Source organism: Oryzias melastigma, linkage group LG6 (assembly GCF_002922805.2).
Source record: "Oryzias melastigma strain HK-1 linkage group LG6, ASM292280v2, whole genome shotgun sequence".
Taxonomy (NCBI): domain Eukaryota; kingdom Metazoa; phylum Chordata; class Actinopteri; order Beloniformes; family Adrianichthyidae; genus Oryzias; species Oryzias melastigma.
In genome coordinates this window covers 9,369,365-9,391,297 of record NC_050517.1, presented here as the reverse complement: position 1 = coordinate 9,391,297, position 21,933 = coordinate 9,369,365, and the positions used below count along the sequence as shown (strand labels likewise).

General features: G+C 38.5%; 1 long non-coding RNA gene across 1 annotated transcript; it reads right to left on the bottom strand.

The window, feature by feature from the left end:
• Positions 1–12,858: 12,858 nt before the first annotated feature.
• On the bottom strand, positions 12,859–19,400 carry LOC118598833. The gene is made up of 2 exons (XR_004948008.1): positions 19,366–19,400; positions 12,859–13,073 (listed from the first exon to the last, which is right to left on the bottom strand). It is a non-coding gene; the product is annotated as an uncharacterized LOC118598833 (long non-coding RNA).
• Between the last annotated feature and the right edge of the window lie 2,533 nt (positions 19,401–21,933).

Genomic DNA, 21,933 nt, shown 5'->3' with positions numbered 1-21,933 from the left:
TATATATATATATATTTTTATATATATATATATATATATATATATATATATATAATGGCATATTGTTAGCTCATTAATGTTTAATCAGTTACTAAGAAGTAACAGTGCTGGCTTTATATTAAATTAAAATGTGAACATTTGTTAAAAAAAAAGATGATGACTTCTGTTTTTTAGTTTAGCATTTTACGCCAAAACCAGTTTTGCAAAATTTTTACACATCTTAACATTTGATCCTTTAAGAGCCTCATTTTCTATCCTTTTTACATCAAGGATATAACATTTTAATGACTCAAAAAAAAAAAACAGAGTCATAGTTTTGTTCTATCAGGATTCTTAGTCTGGGTTGGAATGGAGTCACATGTGGAGGGCTTTTGTAGAAAAGCTGTCTCACATATAAGTATAGGCCAAACGTGGTCAAGATGTTCAGATCTATTTTCCTCAGAGTTGGGAAAGGTGTCTCAGGGAGCATTTGGTGCCAGAAGGAGGAAGGATTATTATTTTCTTTATTTCATCACATTGCTCTTGCTTTTGTTTTCCCTCAAGTAGTGTTTCTGTTACTGGACTCTTGCATTCTTTGGCAACTCGTCCATCAGCCAATGTCTTTTTGTGTTGGCCTGGAATCCGAGCAGCTCTGAGGGATCACTCTTGAGCACAGTGTTGGGCAGTGAGTGGACAGCTCACATTGAGCTCTCTGAGGCTGTTTATTTCTGAGATCTTACTTTAGGTTTCAGTGAGTTTGTTGCTCCAAACTTTTGTTTTGTTTCGTAATGTTGTTTCACATTTGCTCTTTTAATAAGTGCAACTGAGCAAATGAGACACTTTTTTAGTGACCCCAAAGTGTGGTATGAACGTAATTAAGCCTGTCTTTGTCCACCTTTGTTTTTTGGGAGTCTTGTTTTTTGTTCCTTTCACCGTCACACTCTGGGTCTGGATCCTGTTGTCTGTGTCACCACCTCTACAAGCATTGCTGTTTCCTTAATCTTCCCCTGTGCCACTACTGTTTCTTTATCTCTTTTCTCCAATTGACTTGTCTGTTTCCTGACAAGGAACAGTTCATACCTTCACCTCACACCATGGTTCCTGGTTTGGGTCCTTTCTGTCAAAACTTCTCATGGGTTCTCCAGGAACTCCGGAACTCCGGTTTCCTCCCAAAGTTCCAAAACATGCTAAATTGTCCCTGGACATGAGTGTGTGGCTCTGAGACAGACTGGCGACCTGTCCAGGGAGTATCCCGTCCTTGCCCAATAGTATCTGGGAAAGGCTCCAGGAGTTCTGCGACCCCAGAAGCCATTCAGCTGGTTTTAAAGATGGATGGATGGTTTCCTAAACCTTCACTAAAAAATGAAGCAATTCTCTGACTTTTTATACGTTTCATTTATTTATGCTCTAAATGTTATTAATCCTGGTCAGAACCATTAGGTTGCTGGACTCCATTCCAGTTTCTGTGGAAAAAATGCAGAGTACACTCTGGCCAGTTTAAGGGCCACACAGAGACAAAGAACCACACACTCACATTCACACCTGAGGGACCATTATGCTCCACAAATGAATTCATGAAGCATGTATTTGGACTGTGGGAGGAAGTCGGAGTGGCCAGACAAAAAAATTGAAGCATTGAAGCATGCGCTGGGTGAACATGTAAATGCAAAATTTCAATCAGTCTTCTTTTGTGTGTGATAACTAATTTTCTCCAGTGATGCTTTTACTCAATTCTTGATCTTTGTGAGTCTAATTTGTCCAACCTTTGAAAGCACATTATGTCATTGGCTGAGTAGTAACTGGTGTGATGTATTAACATTCAGCGCCTCATTAAGTTTTCATTGATTACACGGTGTATAATAAATGTGTGTGTCAGGGTTCCCATGGAGGAACATCTGGGTGCTGACCCTGATCGCTGCCTCCCTTTTGGTGACCTCTGCTGTACTGTCTTCCCCTGTCAAACAACCCATGTCTGGATTCAGTGTCTCCTCTGAGTCACTGCACATATATACATCACATCTGATATTTATTTTTTTGTGGTGTGTACATGTACAAGTCTATCTGTTTGTTTATGTATCGCATTTGTGGTTTTAAGAAAGTGGGACCCCAGGAAGAATAGCTGCTGGCATTTCTATTAGCTAATGGGGATCCTTAATAAACAAACAAAGAAACATCTTCATGGGAAGCAAATAATTATGTTTTTGAAATTTTTTTTTTGGGGGGGGGGGCTGAAAAACAGGGTCATTAGGAGATATTGCATTCTAAAAATAAACGCGATAGGTGAAATCTATGAAGTAGTATAGTAGATGTTTTAATGCTGGAGAATTCTTCCCTACACACTTTATACACTTTTCTCAGACAGACGTTAACATTTTCACACTTTTCACTCTTGCCTAAACTCTAAAGGTGCGTTCACACCGAACGCAATTCGCGTGACAAATTCCCCTCTTCGCCGTGCGGCAAATTCACTGCTCGTCGCCTGCCTTAGCTTGACACCGCAGATGCATGTGGGAGGAGCTACCAGCCAATGTTTTTGGGATGATCGATATAAGGAACAGTGTCTGTGGATTTCTCACCTAAAACGTACGGAAGACACAGATGATGTTGAGAGATCAGGTTTATTTATTGTGAAGAGTTCTACAAAAGCATGGCTAATCATGTATCCATGTTTGAGTTTATATGATTATTATTAAAAAGATTTTCCTGGTACCGGGGACATCTATCTCACTCCGGGGTTGTGTCTGTATGACAGCCGCTACCACTGTACTTCTGTGTCTCTGTGGCTGAGCTTGAAAGCTCTCTGTCTAGTATTAACCCGAGGGGGAAAAATTAAATTAGGGGACCTTTTTCTTAATGTCTCGATGAGGCCCAAGCTGGAGGCCTCCGCACCCCAAAGCGGCTCCCTGTCTGCCGGCATAACGAACGAGTGAGCTCCGCCTTGGGAGCGAAAGCCAGCAATCTGTTTAGAGTGTATCTCGCCTTCACCGAAAAATAACCAGATGAGCAATGCAAACCGTGGCCCTAGCGGGTTAAAGAAATAGATGAAATTTCAGGAAAAAAAATGCTCTCCTTGGATTAATTTTCTTCCCGCTGATCAAGTCACTGAAAACGTCACGTGCCCTAAAGCTGAGTTCTTGATTGGTAGATGCGACATGGTAATCAAACAACCTTCGGATATTTAAATTCTGGTTGCGCCGCCCAATTTGTGGCTTGCCACTCAAATCAAGCTGCTGCCAGACCTTTGCGCCGCCCCCCATCACTCAAATCACATTGTAGGACTTCAGATCGCCTCAGTTTGCGTCTGTACCATTGACTTAACGTTAAAACTGTCCATTTCTGCCACGCAAATCTTGTTTGGTGTGAATGCACCTTAAAAGTTAAAGGCTTTATTGAAACAAGTCAAGTAATATAGAATGAAAGAAAACGTGCAAAATTGTACTGAAAAAAATTCGCCAAGCAGGGAGATCACGGAAGGTGATCCTCAAAATAGCATGGAACACTGTAAAGCTTTTAGATTGAATTAAAAGAAACTATTTGGTGTGTATATATAACAATGCCATGAAATGAACATAGCATGACCTAACTAGGCCAAGACTAAGAGGAAATAAAAACTAAACCATAAATAAATGGGCTTTAGTTAGTACCCGATAACCACTGAGCTGCTATGGTACTATAGAACGGTTATAGGAAAACTCCCACACAATATTAAGAAATAAAAAAAAGGATAACATCTTCTCACACTGTTCTAAGAATGTTATTGCTTTAATTGTTGGTGCTGTACAGTTCAAATTATATATAAAAAAAATCTATAAATTCATCCTATTTACTGCTGTTTTAATGATATAATACTGTTTGTAAGAAAAAAATACACATATTAGGTATTCAATTCTTACCATACTAAATATTCAAATTATCTTTCCTGTTCAAAAATTAAGCCTTAATTTAACATTTTTTACCCCTTAGCTTCATAAGTCATATGTATTTATATGTATCTATAAGTACCCAGGTAAGAATGCCTCCTGGTTTCCACAAGTAGTGGATTACATTAAATACAAGGACAGATTTAAGCCTCACTCACTTGCTGGAGGCATGCGGGATTTTCAAATCTCAGGAAAGTCAAATACTCTGATTACTATGCCATCAGCAGAGTGGGAGCGAGTTCAAACTAAATGTAATCCCTGCAAACAAAGCTACTGTAAAGCAGCAGCAAAACCCAGAAGAGCATCACTAGTAACACAGATCTAACACTTCCTCAAAGATTAAAGTCTTCCTGCATGTCTCTGCAAATCAAGTCAGCAGCATTTGCTTTTAGCGGAGACACTTTCAAGCCTTTTATCCATTTATAGGTATTCCCTAATTCTTTTTTTTCTTTTTCCATTCGTGAAAAACCTTTCAACGGAGTTAAAAAAAAACTATTTGGTTTAATTATGTAAAGTTTTTTGACCCAGATATACACAATATTCACATCTTAACTTTAACATTTTATGACTAAAAACTCTTTCCTCAAATGTTTTTTTTTTTAACCAAATAATCATTTGTGTACTAACAAACAGGCACAGAAGTATCGTCGAATTACGCTGAAATAAAACAGGCAAATGACAGAACAGCTCGAGTCTCGAGGAGTAAATCATGGAGCTAGTGCTTAGCACAGTTAGCTGTGTAGCTGTCTCTCTCAGCTTAACATTAAAAGAAACAAAAACCTGATCTTTTTTCTGTTGAAATCCATTTGTAGATCACTGTCTGCGTTAAGACAAACCAATAGAGACACTAACTGTCAGTTGTTGATCCCAGAAGTCCGAATATGTGAACATCTTGCTAGCTTAGGTTAGCTTAACTGTTTTTGTTACCCTCCTGCTTGAACTGCACCTTCCGACAATATCATGTTGTGATCTGTTCATAACATGCAGACTTCTAGTTGAGTAATAATAAGCTTGAAATATAAAGCGTCGATCATAATGAGAATAAAATAAATATCCAATACTAACTGGGGGACAAAAAACGATCAACCACGTGACTGGATTGGGACATCCCCAGCCGTAAGGGAAGAATTCAGATTCATGCACCAGTTTGTATTTGCTAATATGTGACAAAAAAAAATCTACATTTTAATAATTTATAAGAACACAAATATAGAGAACTGGCATGAAATAAATGACGTACAAAGAGATCCAGTTGTCCTGGTTCCTAACGCAGCTGCTCTAGGTGCAGTCCCACCGTGCGCTTCCACTGTGTGCTTGATGTTCAGCCACAGGCTAGTCAGCTGTTAGCCTGTTTTTCTTCCCTCCCTTTTTAATGGCCTACTTTTCAGTGAGGATACAGGGTTTTTGGTACCTGGGGATAAACACTCCCACGTCAGCCCGAATGCCTAAAAGTCAGAACTGGGAGCGGGGTAAAAGTGCAGATGTTACACTATGAATGTGTTTCATGTGTGATGAATGTAGGAGCTCAGCTGGAAGGGAGCCAGGTGTGTTTACCTACACAACCATACTGCTGATGTTGTTCAAAAGTTACTTGAAGCTTCTATCATTATCTTCTAGAGATAGCTCTAGCACTGTGGAGAGGAGAAAACTGTCCCGTGTGTCGGTGATCTGGGGATTTCAAATGAAAGATAAGTCGAGGTAAATTCCTTTCACTTCCTTCAGTCGGCTTCCATTAATGTGATAAAGCTGCACTGCAGCCTCTATTGCATCCATCGGTTCTCATAATGTTTAATAAATGATCATTTGTGTGATGAGTGTGTCTGCAACTACTCCCATTCAGGTTATTTGTTTGTTTATGTTGAAAATGAGAAGGAAAATTGGCAACTCGAAATTATCATCACTAACAATCAGCGGTTAATCATGTGTCATGGAACACATTTTCTGTCACTGGGATTTGCTCCAAAAAGGGAAAAGAGTTTAGATAAGTTATAGAAATGCATCAAATATATGTTGTATTATTAAAATGTCTTTAAATTGATCCACATTTTGTTCTGTGTTGGTTAATCTTATATATTTTTTTCTTTTTTGTAAACCTTCCTTGCATATTTTTAAATGTTCTGCACTTTTTGGGGGTGAGTCAGTGTTTTCTCTCTTCTTTTTATTATGTTAAAATGCTGTGTGCTTCTTAATTAATTCATATTGCAAACTCACTAAAAAAAACTTTGAGATCACAGGATTTCTGGAGCGTAGCCCAGCTACTGTTTGGCAAAGTTGGGGTACACCCTGGACAGCTCACTGGACAGCTGCACCCCCACACACTCTCACATTCACAATTTAGAATCAGCAATCACCCTACTAAGCATGTTTTTGGACTGTGGGAGGAAGCTGGAGTGAGAACAACATGTAAACTCACACAGAAAGGTCCCAGCTGGAATTTGAACTCGGGTCTTCTCTTTGTCCAGCCATCTGTTTTTCACACCACTATTTTTTTTTTTTTTTTTTCTGTCAAAGAATATTTGTTAATCTTTTTAAAGTCCTACTCTCATCATCTTTTGATCTATTGTAGAATCATCCCTAGTGTTTTTATTTTATTTTATCTTTTTTAAGATTATGATTATTCAGCTTTTAGACCAAATAGTACTTAAAAAAGTAAATTTTCAGGATCTAGTTTCTGTAGTTTCTGCAGAACAGCAAAAGTTTAGTACAAATTTACCTCTGTTTACAATTTCTCCCACTAGCTTGTAGCCCTTCACTGTGCTACCATGACACTACAAATGCAACAACAATGTCAGAGCGACCCAGCCGTATGGTTCTGGCCAGAGAGCTACAAGCTTTTTCCAATAGCATTTTTTCATCTGCTCCTGGAATCATTTAACCTTCGTGCTCTCTCATGGGGTCCAGATGACCCGACCCTTATTTTGATGGGTTATTACTCCCATGACAAAGGTGGACAAAGTTGAACAGGATTTCATGTCTGCTACAGACACCTGTAGAAGATAACTTTTGTGGGGTCAAACATGCCTAGGATAGCAAAAGGATTAAAAAAAAGAAATACTCAGAAATGCAATTTTTGTATTATTTTTATTTTTGTCCTTCACCATGAGAAAAATGCCACAAGACCATGTCAAAAAGCAAAAGCACAGTTTTCATTACAGTGGGTCTTTAAATAAAACTTTTTTTTTTTTTTAAATTTATAAAATTAATTTAATTCCTTGGGCTGCACGGTGGCGCAGGTGGTTAGCGCTCTCGCCTCACAGCGAGAAGGCCCCGGTTCGAATCCCGGCTGGGACCTTTCTGTGTGGAGTTTGCATGTTCTCCCCGTGCATGCGTGGGTTTTCACCGGGGACTCCGGCTTCCTCCCACCATCCAAAAACATGCTTCATAGGTTAATTGGTGACTCTAAATTGTCCCTAGGTGTGAATGTGAGTGAATGGGTGTGATTGAGGCCCTGCGACAGACTGGCGACCTGTCCAGGGTGTACCCCGCCTTCGCCCCTTCAGTAGCTGGGATAGGCTCCGGCACCCCCGCGACCCCGAAAGGGAAGAAGCGGTCTGGAAGATGAATGAATGAATTTAATTCCTTTTTCACACACATTTTCCACCTTAAGATCACATTGAACCTTTCTGGAGCCAATGGTCACTTGCTGTATCGCAGTTCATATTTTGTAGTATTGTTGTTACAGTGACTTTTTTTTTGTTGTTGCAATTTTCCCTTTTTCTTTCTTTTTTTTTGTTTTTGTTTGTTTTTTGGCTGTAAACCATAGTCCATCATTTCCTGTCCCATGTCTCCTAAAACATGTTCATCTGGTCAGTTTTACATAAAACTTCAATTTCAATCAGATCTTTGAAAATTTTGCACTTTGAGGGTTTAAAGAAGAAAGAAAAATGTAAAGATATCAATGTATGTCTGCGAAAAGTGCAGAAATTATCTATAGAAGCATCTTGAAATATTAAAAACACTTATTTTGGAATATTTCACCTGTTGTGAGTTATTTTTAGTATATAACTCCTGCGATAAATGAGAGAACAGTGTACTGAGGACAAGGACTAAGTTCCATCCAAACCAGATCACTATACAAAGTCAAATGGGGACATTGTTTTTAACAAATTACAATCAGCAATCAGCTTGAACGTGCACTTTAAGAATCAAAGAAAAATATTTCAGGTGTACAGTAATTATAATTTCAAACAAGATTTTTTAATGGGTCTTTCAACAGTTCCATTGCCTGAACAATTGATGATAATAGAAGGTCAATTAAACAATTAGCATGCTGATGGCCCAACAACTCTTCAGCTAATGGAGCCAGAAAAAAATGGAACAAGTTTACATTTCAAATCATCCACCTTGTTATGGAGTTATTGTAGATCCATTCTGCTTCACAGCTTTTATTGCTTCCAAGATTTTTTTTTTTTTGTGCCTTTATATCTACTAACGTCGCTGACACAATTCATTTTGAGCTTGAAATATTTAAGGGGAAATAAATGGAAATGTTGTTGTCTCTTATGGAACGAAGCACTTTGGGAATCTGCTTACGTTTGTTGTTATGCAGACACGTCTGCTGAAAGAGCTGCCTCTAATGCACTCGTATCAAAGGAAGCAGAGCAAGCATGAACAGTTCCACAAAAGAAGAGAAATGAATGTGCTCTTCAGGCTCCAAGGATGGGAAGTTAGTCAATTAGAAACAGGTCAGGGGATTTAATTGGACAATTTTCGTTGCTCAACAATGTACACTGGGTGTCATTTGAAGACAGAAACAATGTGGGAAAAAGTACAGATTCCTTTTGTACTGACAGAAAAATGCAAATTCTGAAATGACAAAATCCAGTTCCGCTTTTGTTTCCTTGCTTTAAGTTGATTTATAACATACATAGGCTACCAGCACGTCTTAAAACGATTCTACCCCATTGTGAATTTCATGAAAGATTTTTTTTTTTCAATTATACCAAACTTAATATCAGAGTACAGTAAATAATACAGTAAAAGCCCTAAACATGACAGTTTGTAGCATTCATCAAGAAATGTTGATCCATTTCAAAGACATGTTAGCATACCAGGAGCCTCCATGTTGACCCTTTTTTTTTTTTTTTTTCTTACTCTTTTAATAAATTCGATCAAGTAAGCAGTAATAGTTAGATGGAAACTTACATAATTCAAACCAACATCTAGACTCATTGACTTACATTTGTGCATTTTCTCCCAGAACTCTTGTTTCCTCCCACAGTCCAAAGACATGCTACATAGGTTGAAATATATATAGGAATGAAAAGAGTGGGCACGACATTGACTCCCTGATCCACAGGATCAACAGCACTGACATTGGGATGTCATTCGGGCTTGAGAAATGCAGTCAGATGGTGACAAAGAGAGGTAAGGTAGTCCACACAGAAGGGGGTCTCACTCCCAGAAGGAACAATAGCAGACATTGAGGACAGTTACAAGAACCTTTTTAATTCCACAGGCAAATGGCAACCTGGAACAGGCAACAAGGAAAGCTGCAACAGACAAATACCCCCAACAAGTCAGGCAAGTCCTGAGTAGCCAGCTCAATGGCAAGAACAAGACCCAACCAATAAACAATTACGCACTACCAGCCATCAGATACCCCGCAGGAATAATAAGATAGTCAAAGGAAGAGGTACAGACCACGGATGTTAAGACATGAAAGCTTCTCACCATACATAGAAGGTTCCATCCCAAATCCAGCACCCTGAGACTGTATACTAGCCGCAAGGAAGGAGGCCGAGGACTAGTGAGCGTGGAAGCCACTATCCAGAATGAAACATCCAAGATGCATGAATATGTCAAATTCAAGGCCCCAACTGACAGCGTGCTCAGTGAATGTCTCAGGCAATGGAGAGTAGAGGATGCAATGCTGGAGGACAGAACCTCATGGGAGGACAAGCCTCTACATGGGATGTACCACCGGACAATAACCGAAGTGGCTGATATCAAGAAGTTTTACCAATGGCTAGTTCTACCAATGGCCTGCAGGACAGCACAGAAGCTCTGATCCTGGCAGCATAGGAGCAAGCCCTGAGCACCAGAGTGACAGAGGCTCAGATCTACCCCACCAGACAAGATCTAAGATGTAGGCTAGACACAGACAGGATGGTAACCAACAGTTGTTGTGAATGTGGCAGTACCAAGGGATGGTAACATCAAGAAGAAGGAACATGAGAAACCGGAGAAATACCAGAGAGGAACTGGAAAAAGCTTGGAAGGTGAAAGTGACAGTGGTGCCCATGGTAATTGGAACATTCGGGGCTGTAACCTCCAAACTGGAGGAGTGGCTAAGACAGATCCCTGGAAAGACCTCAGACATCTCAGTCCAGAAAAGCGCAGTGCTAGGAACAGCTGAGACACTGCTTAAAAAAGGCCATCCATTGTCTTCACTGGTGCATTTAAGGGATGAGTCCATCCATTTTTAAACCCTTTTGTCCCTTTCGGGGTCATGGAGCTCCTGTAGCATAGCCTGGCCACTTCTGAGCGAAGGCGGGGTACACCCTGGACGAGTCGCTGGTCTGTCACATCGTCAGAGTAAGGGAGGAGTTAAAAACTAAAAAAGTTTTAAAAAGTCTAAAAGGAATTAGACCATGGTCTTACTTTAAACAAAATACCCAGTTCTCTTTCTTGTCTAGCTAATATCAATTGCATATTCCATACACTCCTCATTCTCCACACCACACATACAATTCTGCATTTTTCCCTGATTATCCTGCTTGTTTGTATTTCACATTGGTGAAATTAGTCTCACTGAAGCCAAGGCTAGACTGTCAAAGAGGCTGGTAATGATCAGACTCATACACACAATAGGAAGCAAAAATATGCTGGCAGAATAAATTGCATACATATCTGCTTAAAAATAGCAAACAATATTTATTTGTATGGCATAATTTATACACAAGGTCATTTAAAGTCATAGAAACAGACAAATAAAAAGGGAACAGACAAATATCACAAATAATGCAGCAAAATCTTAATATTTGGACAATTGGAGTGAAAAATTTTTAAAACAAAATTATAACAGAAGACTAAAAGAGATCAGGTGTCTTACATTACACTAAAATAACAACTTTGCCTTAGACTTATAGAACATCGAAACGAAAGAAACTTTTGTCTGAATAAAAGTAAAAAGCTGCCTCATCTTGTTTGGTTCGGTGTGACTCCTCCTCCATCCAGTCCCAAATAAGAAGTACCCGATGGCTCCAAGAAGCCAAATCTTAAAGGCTGTCTCAGAATTCCTTTGCAACTCACTACTTAGTGCACTACATGGTCAATTTGACACTTTTTGAAGCTGTCCTGGTCTACTATTAAAAAATCAAGGGCCCTACAAATTTATCATACAAGTTATATACAGACCAATCAGATGCCTCGTTAAGACTATATGGTGCCCACTGGCCCTCATGTCCCACATTCTAAATGTTAAATTGACAGATTCTCCTAAGCCTGATTTCAGTTTAAGAGGTATAGATTTCCAACAAGCTCAGTCCTGATTGGTAAGAGTGGTTGCCATTGAAACATTAACCTCGATTTCACTGAGCAGTTCGGTATGGTTCAGTACGGTCCGGTATTTTGAACGTTTCCATTGTTAGATGGACCTATTTAACAGTTCCGACCCATACCTCTTAAGGGCCCCCATCCACTGTAGGTCCATAGGAAAAAAACTGTAGAACGGGACGGTTGGGGCGGAGCTGCTGTAGCCACTCGTTGATTGGCAGAAAGTGATGACGACGTTAAAAAGCACCAATATAGCGCCAAACTAGCGATTCCATTTTCCTCTTTATGGCAGTATTCTTTGTAGCTGCCCAAAATATTCTTTCAAACAACATTAAATTCCTGTTATGAACGATGTACAACAAGTAAAGCAAGAAAAAGACAAGCTGCTGGATGACCTCAATTATTTTTGTTGCTTTTCTAGTTGTCGCACTACAATGACGCAATGACACGCTAGCGGTCACACCACGGATGCACTGCCAGCAGAAGTGAGGCTAAACTGAGTGGAAACATTTGGCGGAATTAACTGGACCGTACCGTACTACTGCTTACCGTACCGGACTGCTCAGTGGAAATGATGCTATTGACTCAAACCAAATTGGACCAATCACTCCTTACTGACATTGTTTTCAACACGGCAGCTTCCATATCACGAAAAAAAGCTGCCTGAATTGATTCAATTTTGTTGGACCCGGAAGGAAGTATTTTCAGTCTTCCAGTTATCAAATCAGTAAATGGCCAGGACTGTCACCCTTGGCGCAATGACATTCTCCCTTTTTGAGTGAAAAGGCATTTTCTTTTCTTTATAAATTGAATAAAATTCTCTTTTGCTCTTATTGTAAACTGTAACACTGAGATCTAGAAATGTCTCCACTGAGGAACTAATAAATGGTCAATCATATCTCATGTCGTGTCATTGCAAGCTTTTATTCTTGAAACCACTTCCAAATTGTTTTGTAAAAAATACTAAGAAATGTAAAAAAAAAAATCAGTAAAAAACAAAACAATTTTAATGTGCTACTATAACCGACGAGTACAAAAAAAAGCTGGTGTCTAGTTTTATTTTTAACTCTGAGAAACCAAAGTAAACAGTACTGCCACAGGCATCCAAAATAGAAAGGTAGCACTGTGTAAAACATTTTTTCTCAAATAAATGGAGATTTTAAAGTGAAACTTAATGAATTCATCATCATTTGCCCTCTCCTAATCTCTGAAGGTAGGGTGTCCAAATTCAGCAACAGATGTTTCTCATTATGTTCTTGTTTATACAGCACATCTTGCTTTAGGCTGCGACACACTAAGCAAAGGGATGACTCCATTTATTGGATACACAAGAACAACAACGCTGTTACAAATGGTGGTATGAACAACAGTACAACAAGGCCGGAGGAGAGAATTTCATTAATGTTATTAAGGAAACCAATGAAACAGCAAAAACGCTCCCTCTCTCTCTCTGTCTTTTTTCTTTTTTCCTCGTCCTTCCAGCACTGATCATTACTCTCCAGGTTGGTTGGCATCTCAAACTTGGAAGTGCGCACTGCAGGCAATATCTGGTGTTTCTCACAGCTGTGATCTCCTCACAGGGGAGAGGAGAGGTCATAAAATCCAACAGCCTGCAGCTGAAGCTTTGCTGGGTAGACAAGTATGAGCTTCTTTTACTGAAGAGGAATTGATTCAAGTCTGAGAAAAACGAGAAAAACTGCTGAACTGAAACAACTGAAAATGTTTGGAGATGAAAGCAGATTAGAAAAACATCTCATCCAAAATGTATCCATCTCGAAAACTTTATTACAGACCGCATTTTTTAGCATTCCACTACTTTCAAAAGCAATCGATATTGAGTTTTGGCTTTATTTAATCAGTCTGTAGATGAGTTTGCACTGTTTCTATTTGACCTTTCTCTTCCTTACATCCTCTTTACATCTCCTGATAGCACCTCTACGAATCGTGTCTTTGTTCTTTTTCTGGTTCTAATGCTGAATTCACACCGAATGTCATTTACATAGCAAATTTGAATCCAATTTACTCCTTGACACTTGTCCAAAAATACGTTGCTCTCTCCACATGTGGTAGGGGTTACTGCAGTGTTTAGCCTCATCACTGCCTGGAAGTATTAACTGAATATCTCATCCACAATGCACAAAAGACATGGATGATGTTGAGAGATCAGGTTTATCAAATTCTCCTCCATATTAGGTTTGGTCTGCTCAGGCCAACGTTACTGATTGGTTGATGGATCTTCTTTGCTAAAGTTCAGATACTTGAACCCTAAAAGTATAATCTGCCATGCAAAAAAAGGGCTGTAACAGGTGAAATGTGCTGCAACCGGACAACTGCTCCATGTCAGATTGTCAAAATGGACCACAGGACCTCTGACAGCGTCTTTACAATGACTCAACATTGAAACTGGCTGCTCAAGCCATGCAAATGGGGTTTGGTGCGAACATATCTTAAGAAAGACCTTTTTTTTAAATCAACCACAATATAATTTTGCCTTACGATACCAATGTATATACTGACAGCTTAGTTTTAGGAGAAGAAAGTCTTGTGACACATGGAATTGTGTCAGTAGTTGTGTTTCCATTGTTGCCCACATTGGATTTGTGTTAACAAATTCACTTAATGGAAACACCCAAATTTTGAAAGAACTCGCATTTATCAAAAAACAGTCTTTGCAAACACTGATGACGTCAACAAGGGGTATTGTCGGCCAAACTTGTAGACACTATTTTTCCATAACTCTCCACTTGGAGAGATAAACGTAGGGGTAGGAAGAAGCCATAGGGGTAGGGGAGGAATTCAGATTCAACCTTACAAATCAAAACCAGACACATTTATTAAGATTATCTGCTCTATTAGAGAGCACCGGACCATTTAGGAGAAACAATGCTTTTTCTCCCCCCAACATTGTCAACAGTCAGAGAGTAGAGTTGGAGCTCCAAATAGCATACATGTAAGCAGATATTTTAGTTAAAGGAATTGGACTCTGCAAATGTCCAAAAGTCCAAGTGTTCTTTTCAAAAGAAAAAGCATAATGAAGAAAGCTTTATTCAGGAAAATGGCTTAAATAAAACTGTCAGGAGCGATTCTGTTAAAGTTAATCAAATTGAAAGTTAATTATATTTTGTATTTTTTGGCTCTGTGACGTCATCAACTGAAATAAAAGTAAAAAAAACGTAAAGTCTAAGAAAGTTTTCTAAAAGTTGTGTGATAAATTAATTAAGAAATTATCATTTAACATCATACAGCTCATCATTACAAAAGCAGAGCAACACATGCCTTAAAAAACACTAGATAAAATCAAAATAAACAGAAACTGTAGTAAAATAAAAGTTTAAGTGTGCTTCTCAACTGAGATGAAAAATGTTTGTCTCAGCAGACCTTTGATCTCCTCAGGTAAGTATGCAGCTCTCACTTGGAAGTGAAAGCTGCCACAGAAAAGCTTTATTACTTTTATTTTGAAGTATGGTTTTGAGGGTAATGGTGTAGATTTTGGCAGAGAATCTCAGCGACCTACATAAATTGTGCAGTTTTAATGGGTCTGATGAAAACAAACAAACGGAAAAGACTTAAACTGGATGAAACTGCATGAGGAGCCAGAGTCATTAGCTGCACTGTTGGGGTGTGTTATCCATCTCCTCATCTGCCCATTATCCTGGCCCACACTATGGTATAGAAAGCTGCTTTCATGTATCTATAATGCCATACATGCCTGGATGAATTTTATAGTTCTGCGGCGAAACTTTTCTTATTTATTCATTTGCTAGGAACTACTGAACTGAGAGAATAATTTTTCAACCACATAGGTGACTCACAGTACACAAGACAGGGATCTGTACAGGTATTGCACATAAACAACTTTTTTTTTTTATATAACCCTTAGCAGGTTAGTCCTTATTGTACTATTTGCACTATAGGGTGCACTGGATTATAAAGTTAATAAATGGTCTGTTTTTAAACTTCTGTTATATAAGACGCACTGATCTAAAAAGTGCATTAAGCAGGTCAAAAGAGCCAGACATAAGTTTGTCTGTCAGATTTTATTTTATTTGTTCATGGAAACTCTAAAACTTGTTTGTAACACGCTACATGTTAGCAACATTAAAATATTCACAATAACTGTAACTCCCAACTAACTAATACGGCTAAAACAGTTTGACTACGTTAACTGCCAACCTTGTCTGAACCCAACACAGTCTCAGTAAAATGCGTACATATTCCATGACTTTGCACTCTGAAATACCGTGTATAATATATGCCAAACTCACTTTTTTTGTGCATATGATACACAATGGTAGAGAATAGGTTGCGCCGGCGTACAATATACACGACTTTTTATGTTTCGTTTTGATCACGTGGTCAGAAATCCTCGGGCTCTTTTCTAAATGACGTCGTTCCCGGTTAAGGTTAGGATTACGGTTATGGTTAGGGTTAGAAAAGCAAATTATTTGTTTGTGGGGCTGTCTGTGATGCTCACGCCTCCACCAGGGGACGTGTCAAACGTGGAAAACACATTTTAACACGTTTAGGACCGCGCGTATTATATGCACGCAAAAACCGGTTTTGGCGTATATTATACACGGTATTTCCCCAATCGTGGCATTTGTATGCATTTTACTGAGACTGGGCTGCTGAACCACATAAAAAAAACAAACTGATACAGATGAAACAAACGTTACTGTAACTACAATAACTCCAAACCTTGTTAGCAACGTGTAAAAAAAACACACATGACACTGCAACATGTTAGCCGTGTTAGCGTATTTACAATACCTGTGACTCCCAACCTTGTTTGGAACTTTTAAAATAAAAAATAATAATTAAAAAATTGATACAGCTGAAAAAAAATATTACTGCCCATATGAAACTGATTTAGACAAATCTTATAATTTTTTTGTTTGTATTATAAGAAACTTGTACGTTAAACACAAGACAGTCAAAGTACTTATAAGATACTTAGTAAAATTGTACATTATGAAAACTACATTTTTTGGAAATAAATAAGAAAATTATATGATAGTAATCCGACATATACTTTCCTTAATTATATGAATAATGTCAAACTTCTATGAGATGAACATCTTTAAGTGAAACTGCAGTCTTACAATAATCATAGAAAACATTTACAAATCTAATTTGAAAAAAACAGTATTTTGACACAAAAGCTAACAGCTAGCATAATCACATGTGACTAACAAGGCTAGAAGCTAGCATAGTCACATGTGACTATGCTAGCTTCTAGCCTTGTTAGTAATACGTAAGAAAACACAATCTGATATTGCTACTGTGTTTGCACTACATGTAACTCCCATCCTTCTTTTGAACTAGTAAAAGACAAACTAATACAGCTAAAACAAATATTACTTTAACAACGCTGACTCCCAGCCTTGTCAGTAATACATAAATAAAACACAGACCCATAGACCCTTAGCATACCTTAGCTCATAGCCTTGTTTGGAACACATAAAAACACACTGATACAGCTGAAATAAAAGTCACTGTGGCTATTTTAATTTCTAACCTTGTTAATAACACATAAAAAAACCCAGTCTGACACAGCAAAATGTTAGCCGTGTCAGTGTATTTTCATTACCTGTAACTCTCAGCCTCACTCGCAATACGAAAAAAACAACGGGCCAATACTGCTGAAACAAGCGCTCCTGTGACTATGCTCCTAACCGTGTTATCAATAGGTAAAAAAAAACAGTCCAACACTGCTACATATTAGCTCCTCGTTTTGATACTTTTCTTTCTCTAGGATTTTTTTTTATAACATGAATGACATCGGGCTGCACGGTGGCGCAGTGGTTAGCGCTCTTGCCTCACAGCGAGAAGGCCCCGGTTCGAATCCCGGCTGGGACCTTTCTGTGTGGAGTTTGCATGTTCTCCCCGTGCATGCGTGGGTTTTCACCGGGGACTCCGGCTTCCTCCCACCATCCAAAAACATGCTTCATAGGTTAATTGGTGACTCTAAATTGCCCCTAGGTGTGGATGTGTGGGTGCATGAGTGTGTGATTGAGGCCCTGTGACAGACTGGCGACCTGTCCAGGGTGTACCCCGCCTTCGCCCAACAGTAGCCGGGATAGGCTCCGGCACCCCCGCGACCCCGAAAGGGAAGAAGCGGTCAAGAAAATGGATGGATGGATGAATGACATCCTGCTCATACACTTGCAGTATATGCAAACGATGAGGTAGAGGAGGTGGTGGTGTTCGTCCATCAAAAAGAAACGGAATACAAAGGTGAAAAAACAAAAAAAAAATGATAAAAAGAGAGGCAAATTGCATTATCTAGTTCTGCAAGATATGAGATGTAAGACATGTCTTTCCAGTCACGTGCTGTGTTTTTTATCTAGTTGTCCACTCTCTCTGTGTGTCTATGTGTGAAATTCTATATTTCCTGCAACTTCTTCAGTTAAGATTTCATCGTCTTCAGCATTAAAAATACTTTTTTTCTGTTTTTCAGTTTCCTCCTTTATCCCTTACTCTAATCACTGAAATAAACTTAAGTTAAATGACGCAACTTGCACGCAATTGCAGTGCGGGCGTAAAATTCCAGTCGTGGGAGATGGCAGGTGTCGCATTCCGCTCCTATGGCCATGCATCGCTTGGAAGCATCAACCAGCCTTTATGTTCTGACTTCATCCCAACCGTCCTCAACCCAGAGCCTAACTGAAAAAAATATTAAATTATGTCATACAGATTTTCCTGTAACACAAATAAATCTTAACTGGTTTTCCTAATGTCTCGCTCTCTCCAAATTTTAACTGCGATCAAAATTTTTCTTCACAGAAAGTGAGAAAAAAACACTGAATTAATAATATTCAAAACATTTTCCCAAAGTTATTATTTTTTCATATATGGTTAATTACTTCTACGAAATAGAATTCTACGTTTGATCATGTGGGGCAGGAGGAGAGTCTGAATGTTGACAAAAGAAGCTTTAAACTTTTATTTGAAGCAAGAATTGAAATAAAGTTGGCTGAAATGAAAAATTACTTTTAAAATAGTACAACAAAAATAAAGATTCATGGAAAGTTTTCCTGGCAAACATTGTTTGTTTAAAGCTATAAACCCATTTTGTCATTTTAACTTAGATCAATGGCAATAACAAATGAAGCAAAGAGAGCTTTGTCTGTCTCCTTCCATAGTGGGAAACCGTTTGCATGCAGCTTTGGAGAAAGATCAACAAAATGTGCCCAACAGGGTTTCTAGTTAAGTAGAAAGTACCACATAATAAAATTCATTTTTTTCTTTTAATGAAATTCGTGACAAACCCAAAAAATCTCTTGACCTTTTAATAATGAAAACCATCAGACTTTCTTTGTAAATATGACTAAGTCCTCGAGTTCTAAATCTGAAGACATGGAATAATATTAATATGAAATAATGTCAGACAGAAACTGACCATTTATCTCCAGAAGGAACACCCGAGGCAACTTCTTTATAGCTTTGATTTGAAATGATGAAGAATTTCAAAAGAAAACTTTAATTCTTTTACCTCATTGTAGAGCATGTCACGCTGACACGAGAAGCTCCCTTTATGTGCAAAATTAAATCTTCATTATTCAACATTCCAACAATACTGCTATATGAAAATGCCTGTAAACCACTTTGTAAACATTTGAAACAACATTATCATGTAAAACAGAAAGTTTCTACTTTCTTATGTGAGTTTGCCATACCATTCAACTTCACTGATCAACTTAGCTGGATGAATATCAAACATGTGGGAGGTACGAGTTTTTTGAATAATACTTTAGCTTAAAAACAGTTTTTGGGAATCAAGAAGTTAAAACATTGTAAGTAAAAAAAATCTCTGAAGACCTTTGGTCATTTTAGCTGGAATGAGAGTTGTTGCAAATGGTTGTAAACTGTGACATTACACTATTTTGCCCAAACCAGGACAAAATGTTCATTTGTTTTTCACAAACACCTTTCAAAAGTTCATCGTAGTTATATAGCATAAACAGACCTTAAGGCGTCTCCAACCCTGTTCCTCGTGAGCTGCTGCCCTGCTTGTTTTGCAGCTAACCCTACTTCAGTAATTGCTAATTATCAGGATTAATTGAGCCAAGTTTCTGATTGACTGAACACACCTGATCCAGGTAACCAGTAAATAATACTGGGTTCTGCATAACAAACAGGACATAGCTCACATGGAACAGGGTTGGAGAGGCCTGAAACGCTAAACGGTACTAAGCCAGCCTACCAGGAACTGATCTTATTGAAATTATACAAAAGCTTCACTATAACCACACAGATGCTTGTTTATTTATTTATTTATTTTGAAATAATAAAATGAATAAATAAAAAGCTCATGATCAGAAGTTTAACAGTAAATGGTTCCATGAAAAATGTAAAAGAACTTTGGATAAAGTTTGACAACTTATTGAGTCCAAGCTTTTTATTTTTTTTAATTAAGTCCAAACTTAAATTTACATAAACATTATTTGTACAGAATTACAAGAAATAAACCCCTACACTGAAAACAATCATTATCAATAGAATATATAGATCAATTTCACCACAATAAAGTCCCTGCCTGTTTTGAATAGTAAACGATTACGTCAGTATAACCTGATTCCAAGTAAGATTTTCTAGGATCTGCGTACATTTGATAAGCCATTCATTGCAAACGTGTATAAATTTTCTCCCAGTTATGTTGAAAACGCTGATCTTAATCTTCTGCCTGGAATTTCTGATAACAGCGGGAGGCGAACTGCAGGGTGGAGATCTGCAAAGACGTCTGTCAAATTGCAGAAACAGAATGTGTAGAAGAAGAAAAAAAAATAAAGCCACAGCACTGAGGAGGTGCAGCATTTCATTTATTATCTCCGAACAGCTGAATATGAGCGAGGAATTTCTGTTAACACGCTGTTAATTTTGGTGTCAGAAAAGGAGTCACAGAGGCTTGTTTCCATATTGGTCATTTAATATGCAGGATTTAATGGAGGGGTCTCTGTGGGGGGATGTGCATGGTGTGCAGAGAGGTGATTGCTGACTGAGGAATGGAGGCTGTGGAGATGTTTGCCAGCTTGGGAGACCATGCGTGCTGCTGCACCCAGTAGGAAGCTAATGACCAATGCACAGCGGCTTTGCTATGAGGATCTCGAGCGCCGTTCTCCAGCACTCTCTGGCAGAGAGGATTTTCCCCCAGTAATTGAAGGTGGGGAGAAAATAACTGGATAATTTTTCCTTTAACTGCAACGAGAATTTATGCACATTTATGAACATATATAATTACAGAGAACAGATTTTTCGCTAAGTTTTTTTTTTTTTTTGCAAAGCCAGCATGCACAACCCCAGACATCCAGCGTGGAGACACAGAATGCTGCAGTAATTACCGTAATTAGATACACCTGTGTTTGTCAGATCATTGTTGTCCACGATAAGAAAAGTCTGATTCGCACAATCCTGCAGACATCTGTGGAGAACTAATGCATGATCAGACGCCGCTATGTTTCTGGGAACATTTTGGAACAGCATTGTTATTAAGCTTCATACTCAAACTTTTTAATTGCTGTAAAACGGTGGTCCCTGAACCAGCAGCTTACCAATCCACTTTATACCAGGCCAAAACACATAAACCTAAATAATGCTTTATAATAATCTGGTTATGTAAGGGATAATGCACGACACAGTTTGTCTTTTTCGAGGCTAATTTCTGATAATGCACCCTTGGAAGAGCATAATCCCACTAATCCCATGTAAGTAATTAAGTTTTATTCATATAGCAGACGGTAGAAACATAAAAGATAAAAATAACAGAGGTTAAAAACATAATAGATAGATAACCTCAGAGGTTAAAGGGGCCATACCATGAAAATTCTACTTTTTTAGGTTTAAAGTTCATTATACTGTTGTTTCATCTCTATAAAGAACCCCAAAGCGGTATTTTGATCCGTTCATGCATTTAAGAGTAATCCTCCAAAAAAACCTGCAGCAGCCCCTCCCATACCATAAAACGAGCGGGTCGCATCATGCTGACATCAGCATGCTGTGAACCGCCCCCTCCAGGAAGAGTCTGCTCTGACCACACCGTCCCCAGTCTAACACAAATACTCAATTTCTCCTCTGAGTTAGTGATGATCAGCAAAAAACTTTCATTTTAGATGCAGAATACCGTATATCTTCCAGTTGTGTCCTGTCCTGTCTTCAATAAATTCCTGCTCAAAGGTGTTTGTTATTCTAGACGTGGGGCTACTTTAAGACACCCCACCCCCTCTCGAGCACAGTCGTGCAGACGTCGGGTGTATTTGTGTTGTGACCCAGTGTAGCAATGGCCGGAGCGATATGTGTTATGTGCATCTATATTTGAAGAAATTTGGATACTGTTTATTTTTGTGGGAGAAACGAAGAATGAATGACTCCAGGATGACATCATTAAATGGGTGGAAGCCACATGTAGCGGCAGGCGGAGCTTCAGGATCGAGTCGTTTTACTTCCAGGTAGGAAAAAAAACTCACGAAAAATAACTATTTCATAAATAATTAGCATAAATATATAATATAATGTATATATATATATATATATATATATA